The sequence below is a fragment of the Montipora capricornis genome, chromosome 7 (genome assembly GCF_036669925.1).
Source record: "Montipora capricornis isolate CH-2021 chromosome 7, ASM3666992v2, whole genome shotgun sequence".
NCBI classification, from domain to species: Eukaryota; Metazoa; Cnidaria; class Anthozoa; order Scleractinia; family Acroporidae; genus Montipora; species Montipora capricornis.
Genome location: NC_090889.1, coordinates 9,666,963 through 9,674,462, shown reverse-complemented (window position 1 = coordinate 9,674,462; position 7,500 = coordinate 9,666,963).

Below are 7,500 nucleotides of genomic sequence, written 5' to 3'. Positions count from 1 at the left end.
TATTAGGGAGATTCCTGGTCAAATGTTTAGTGCATTTACTGTTACTTCATTCAGGGGAGACCTTTATGTTTCTGGTGGTATAATTCTTGAGAGTGGAGCGGCCTCACGTAATCTTCATAAGCGCAATCCAGGTTGTAATGAATGGAGGCAATTAGCGTCAATGGAAGCTGGCCGTTTTGGTTATTGTGCAGTTGTACTTGAGGATCTCATTTATGCAAACGTTGGTGTTGATTTGGCAATCAACAAGTTCAATAACAGTTATAAAGAAGTGACGTTTTTCATAAGATTTTCGCTTGCATAATTTATGAAATTATAATAAAATACACGAGTATAAAATGTTTAAAAACAACGTTTAATGAACGGATGTGGAAATTCAATAAACTGCAGTATTCATTTGGTAATCCATAAGTTAGTGTACTCAAATTACAGAGATACAGAGCTCACTTTTTTGATGACGTTTTTGCTTGCATCATAGGTGAATTCCATGCTTTTGACTTGTAAAAGATGGTCCTCAATTTCATCGGAGTCTACTGCCAGCAAAGCCTGGATCACTTCAGTGAATGAAATAAGCCATCAAATTTCGGGATCATCAACTGAGAGTTGAACACTTGCATCTTTGTTGCAAGCTTCTTTTCTTTGGGGCACTCCACAGTATTTGCACTTGATTGAGTTTTGGGAAATGTCATGGATTTTTCTTTTACATGCTTGACAAGCAACAAAGATGCTTATTTCCTTCACAAGTTTGAATTGTTCAACTCTGAGATCTTTGTCAGGGTTTTCAAGAAGGGCTTGTCCACTGGGGTTTTGCAACTGAATCTGTTATTGCATTTTCGTAATAGAAGGGGCTGGAGATGTAGACTGAAAGGTGGTCCCTTTAAAGTGTTTGAAAGTTAGATTCTGAAAGTTGTATGAAGTGCCACTAATTGCGTCCTTGATTAAAGGATCCCAGATATGAAAGATTGCAGTACCTGTGTCATGTTCTAAGATGCAATCTTCCTTTACTGCGGACATTTTTTGAGTGCTTTTTATTTGAACGGATTTGTGTTTGTCTTTTCCCAATGAAATAGTGCCAATGACATTCACTTTTGATAAGGTTGAAGTTTGGAGAGCTGTTTCAATGTTATTGTCAATGTAGGGGCAGATGAAGAGGCAGTGGTGTGCAAGACTTTGGTAGGTGAAAAATGAAAATCGATGTCAAATGTTGGTGCAACTCGTACACTGGATTGTTGGTTGAACAGGATGTGATTTTCTGAGTTGGTTTGTGTGTTCTTTAACACTACTGGAGTTTTAGAATTTTCTTGTTTTTGCAATGTGGGATGACATTGTGTGTTGAAACCAACGACTCGATGGGCTGGTCTGAAGGTTGAGTTCATACCATTGGTTGTTGCTGCGTGACCGTTTTAGAAGACTTAAGTCGTGGATAAAACCATGATGGATATCTGAAGAAATTGAAAATATTATGAAAATTAGTTGTTGTGTAGTGTTGAGGTCTTGGTCGTAGAAGACATCAATCAATTTTTAAATGTAATTCAGCAGTGTGTGGGGTCTCCCTTAGATCTTTGTGTGATATTATTGTTTTTTAAACTCATGTTTTTTAATTTGTTTTTTTTTGTATATGAGTTTGAACAGAACAATATTTTAATTTTGGATGCTTGTGAGAATGTATCTGTTGTTTTGTTTATGTCAGTTATTGTAGGTGTGCAATCAAATGCTACCTTGAATAGGACACTTATTTGAAGGAGTTTTTTTATTTACAACAGACACCTTAAGATACCCTGATTTTCACGCACGGGTACGGCTAGCGCCATTTTGAACTCATTAAATGATCACATGACCACGTCCTTCCTGTACAAGCTATTTGTTTTCTTGGGGTAATCAGTGGTCTACACGTGAGTTCACGCCCAGTAAAAATGGAGAAATGGGTAAGTTTTTATGGTCTTTAAGTTTGTTTATTAGACCAGAATAGTATCCAGATTCTTGGATAAACAATTGTTTTTCTGATTTGAAGCGTTTTGGGATTACGAAAAAGTTTTGTTGAGGCACAAATGGGAAGAAATTTTTGCTTGTCAAAACATCGTGCTGCTTACCAAAACATGCGATGACTGAGGTATAGTCTCTTTGCGAAATTTTAGTTGAGACACATTTGAAATAGACTTAAAATACAACAGGTCATGAACCACAATGAAAAAAAATCTAAAGTCAAATTACATACTTTATGTTAACTTGAAAGGATAGTTCTTGAGTAAAACGTTCTGATAGAAGTAAAGGAGGCTTCTTCCATTTTTGCGGCTAAAAATGTTCAGATGGCATATGAAACACGATATAAAACAATCGTAATAGCCAACCTTATCTTCTGAGCCGCCATCTTGCTTCAGATTGTACCTGGTGTCACCCGGTGTATCTTAAGTTTGATTGGTTTTCTATGTAACCGAGTACGGGTACGGGTAATCCTACCCGTACATGTACCCGGAACCGGGCTATCTTAACGTCTCTACTATTTGCACGATGTTTGGTTTGCTAACAAATTAAGTCTTTGTTCTTCTTTGATTCTGAAATGTAAATTAGGGTGTTTACGAGCAGCCTGTAACCTCTCTAGAGTCATAGGTTGTATAACAAGGTCTGCCAGGTTTTTCACTCTCCTAAAAGCAACCTATGTCAATCCAGCAACTTTTTCCGATGCCCCAAGGTCGACCCAAGCCTTTGGTAACGTGAGACCTTGGCATCTGTGAATTGTTATTGCCCATGCTAATCTTAGTGGTAGCTGTTGCCCCTAATAAATAATTCCTAAACGGTCTGAAATAAGAGTAACAGGGCAAATCTATGGCGCGTTATCAGGGTCAAAATAAAAAAGGTACACACTTTGTTAGCATTACTGAAACATTGGTCAACGAAACAAATCTTAAATACCTTCTGCTACCAAATTGCAAAACAAGTAAACATAAATGCAGTCGAATTGGGTAAAAGATACTACTGCCCTCGTGCTTGTTGAATTTGTGTGATAAAAAGTCTTAACACAACCCTTTCAAAATACAAAACAAATACATACTTCCTTCTTTCATGTTTTTTGTTACTTGCAACCAGTTTAACTGTTGAATTGAAAACTTCCTTCGGCCGGATGTGCGATCTGCTACAACACTGCATTTTGAATCGAATTCTTTCGAACAGGCGTTACCGGATACTTAGGGCCGGGTCACTAAGCCAATATGACGTCTTAACACCTGGCCACCAAGCTTAGCTTGAGGCCGGAGCAGTCTCAATTTCTGACTGACGTAAGACAAGTTTTGCTAGATTTATCTCAGTTACCAAGTAGCCTATTACGCTTTGTTTGGGTTGCAGCAACTTTCCTGTCATTTGGCAAGATTTGCCCATGTAGCACAAGTTTATCAGGAAATGCAGGCTGACCTCGACATGATAGCCTCCTTATTGACTGAGGCAGATAGAAACTTTCCCTGTCAGCACGTGGACCTAAATGCAGGTGCGAGTCACTCTGCGGGTCCGGGCCGTCCACGGATGGAGATTGGTAGAGAACAGCTGGAGTATCTTGTAGAAAACGATGTCTCCATTCCTGACATTGCCCAGGTCCTTGGGGTTTCTGTCAGCATGGTGAAGAGGAGACTTCGGGAATTTGGTATCTCAAGCACAGAGAGAAAAACCCCCATCAGTGACACTGATCTGGATGTGGCTGTGCAGGGTATACAACAAATGTTCCCCAATGCAGGGTACTGAAGGGTTCAATCCCAATTATTTTTTAACGGAATAAAAATTGCCCAGAGAAGATTAACAGAAGCAATGCAAAGAACTGATCCAGTGGGTGTGGCAATGAGGTGGCTCTCAATAACACCCAGAGCTGTGTACTGCGTCAGTGGTCCAGTTGCTTTATGACATAGTGATGGAAACCATAAATTGATATGGTAATTTTAAGACAATGTTTCTAATTTATGTAAGGCAAAATTTTGCAAACTTCGAATTTACCAACACAATGTCGCTAAATACAAATCAAGTTCCAACTTAAACGATCAACTTTTCATTTTGCGTCGCTAATACCAAGTTTTTAGGTCATTTTTACATGTCATGTCGTAAATACCAAGTTCGTAAGTTTAGACTTCATACTCATATACATGGACTTCTGATATATAATCAAAATGTTCAACAGCACGTTTGAACCTACGACTTTAACATAGACTACGATAATCTGTAACACAATGTCGGACTTTGTCAGATCAAGTTCAACATTGTAGCGCCATGTTCGTCGTTATGTCCCAAAGTTGAATGTTCAGTTCTTACTGCGAGCCCAAATCTGCCAATAATTATGGGATGTCAAAAATTGATAAAGCCTTGCTCGCTTGCGAACAAGATGGTGGATTTAGGAAGTGCACTAGAAATGGTGAATGCTTTAGTTGCAAGATTGGATAGACTAATGGATGCATTGGATAGTGGGGTGGTAGTCTTGAGGCTTGATTTTTTACATAGAATGTTGGTTAGCCTGGACGTCGGTCAGGACGTTGTTGATATGATTGGTACCCTTTACGATAATGTTAGTGTCCTAAAGAGGTCTTCCGCTGCTGCAAGTGATACTACTGAAGGGTACTGTCCCCTGTGTACGTGGTCAGGAGGGCTTTGAAGACCTTCATTTGATATTTCCAAGGAACAACTATTCTTTCTACTGGAACAAGGTTTCAAAGTGAAGGTAGTAAGTTCGATTCTTGGAATGGGAAAGCGCACAATAGAAAGAAGGATGACTGCATTTGGTCTATGTGTTAGTGGTGAGTATGAAAAGTGGATTATAAAGGATTATGCATAGGTAGTGTCCACGTATCTCTAATGTGCATTTATGAACTAAAGCTGAGTTACATATGGAGCACTTACCATTTGTCACCAAAAACTGGAAATTCAAATGGCACACCAGAAAATTTCTGGAAACGATGGAAATCCTCAGACGTATTCCTCTTTTCCTATTCCAACCAAAACGACTGGAAAATTTCTGTACCATTTGTATACTCCCATTTGACCTGTTTCACCTCGCCCTCTTTTCCTGCCTTTCGACTGTGCACAAGAGACCCCAGACAGCCAAAATACCACCCCAGGAAAATCCTGTACCATACCAACCTTTTCGGTGCAAATGGTAAAGGCCCCTAGATTATATCGAGGATAGTAATGAGAGTGAGAACAGTTGGCAACAGTGATCTAAGGGGGAGGGGGGGGGCATATCTCTCCCTCTATCTTTCTCTTCTTTTTCTCCTTTTATTTTGTGTGCTTTTAAATTCCTGTCATGTTTTATAATTGGATCATGGATCGCTTTAATTCATTTCTAAATTATCATCGTAGAACAATTAAATCCAAAAGGCTAGTGTGCATTGTTTTATATTGGTCCATATTGGATATAAACTTATTGGTGTCCTTCTATAGGAACTTACAGTGAAATCTCAGATGAGCTACTTGACCAACTGGTCACAGCTGCCCAATCCACTACTCCAAACAATGGCACCCACTTGCTCAAAGGTTTACTTCACAGTAAAGGACATTGTGTTCAAAGAGAGCGGATACGTCAATCACTTATTAGAACAGACCCCATGGGAGTTATTGTGAGGTGGAAAGAAGCAGCAAGACGTCGACATTACAATGTGCATTCCCTCCTGGCCCTATGGCATATTGATGGGAACCACAAACTTATCAGGTTAAGACATTATGCTGTGTGTCAAACTAAATTGTTACTGTTATCTATAGATGGAATGTAGTTGTAGTTATAGGCCTTTGTTATCTTAAGATGCATACATGTAGTTTTTTACCTTTACTGTACATAGTTTATTTTTAGAAGTGCCATTGATGTACAAGAGATTGATTTCATTATAATTAGACAAAGAGCAAACAGCTTATGTCATCTACATGCTATCATTTTGCTTTATGCAAGTTTGCATTTTCTTTCCTGTTGCCACATACCTTTTTGGGTACATGTACATGAATTGGAATTGTGCAACTAAGGTATTGTTAATAACAATTTTTACTGTTAGGGTGACTTTCTTAAAAAATAGAGTACGTCTATTGGAATTTAAGTCGTGTGTGCACACGCCTTTCAATGATGAAAGAGTGACTGAAAAATGTTTTATTTGTTAAACTAGATGGAGAATAGTTGTTCATGGAGAGATCGAAAGGTTTTCTCGATTACCACTGTACCTCCCCATGCATCCAACAATAATAAGGCGACAACTGTCCTTCAACTTTTTGAGGAGGCTGTTCATGAATATGGCTGGCCATCACGTGTGAGATCTGATAAAGGTGGAGAGAATGTCGACGTTTTGTGGTACATGCTTAACCATCCACAGCGAGGTCCTGGAAGAGGAAGCATGATCACAGATATCAGATGGCTTTCCTGACTGTTCAACCATGTTCTCTGTTGTGATTTTATTCTCTTCTCAACCATGCTGAAGGCGTTTAAAGTTTCTTATCCTGAGATGCCTCCCCCACCCCGCTGAATTGCATGTCGACTTCGACTTTTTCTTACTTTTTTAAGCTTACCACATGGTTATTACCCACTTACCACCCGAATCCTTGGGTGTTATATTTTAACGGTACATGAAGGGTTAATACATTTAAGCAGGTATACTGTTCTGGTAGAGAACTGACTGTGTATCATTGCCTAGTCACTAGTTTTTTAGGCAAATTTTATGGTTACCGTGCATTACACAGGTAACCATAATGCAGGATGTTGGAATGTGCAATGTTATGTTCTAGTGTTATTCTGTGGTTGGAGGTTGCCTTGTTGTGTTTTACGAGTTGTTTTCAGATCTGGAAAGGTGTGGAATCCTTGATCCAAATGATGATGTCCAGCTGTGGTGCTTGCATTATGTATTCCTTCCAGTGATCAATAACCATCTAACAAAGTGGAAAAATGCGTGGGTACATCACCCTATGAGGAGAGAGAGTAATAAAATACCAATGCAGCTGTGGATAATGGGACTCCAGCGTCTTTGGGGTACAGGATCTGCTGTTGCTGGAGAGGTTTTTGAGGTATTTCTGTTTCACACTAATGCCATTACTTTTGTTTACTAGGCCTCCTAACTCTATCAATTGTCCTGTGCATCATGGTTGGCCTGTGTTTCAGTAGAAAGGATAAATACAGATTCCACACATTTTTTGCACTATGTTGGTCCCATTTCAGTGCCATTTTGAATAATCATTGCATCATTGTCAAGTTCAAAGTAAATCTCACTTTAGTGATATGCTGTCTTGTTTCACCTTTCTGTTTTGATGATCATGTAATGAATGTTTCGCATAAATTGCCAAAAATAAGTTGGTATTTATTACTCTGCCAGCAAAATAATATTGATTATTTATGTATTACTTTAATCACAATTATTGATGATCTACACTCCTTCTATTCTTGTTAGGGGGATGTTTCAACATATGGGATTGATTGGCAGGGCCCAGTACCAGCTCCATCTCCAGACGTTGTGGAGGTCCCAGATACAACTGTCCCTTAGATGAGTCTGGAACAAAAAGCCC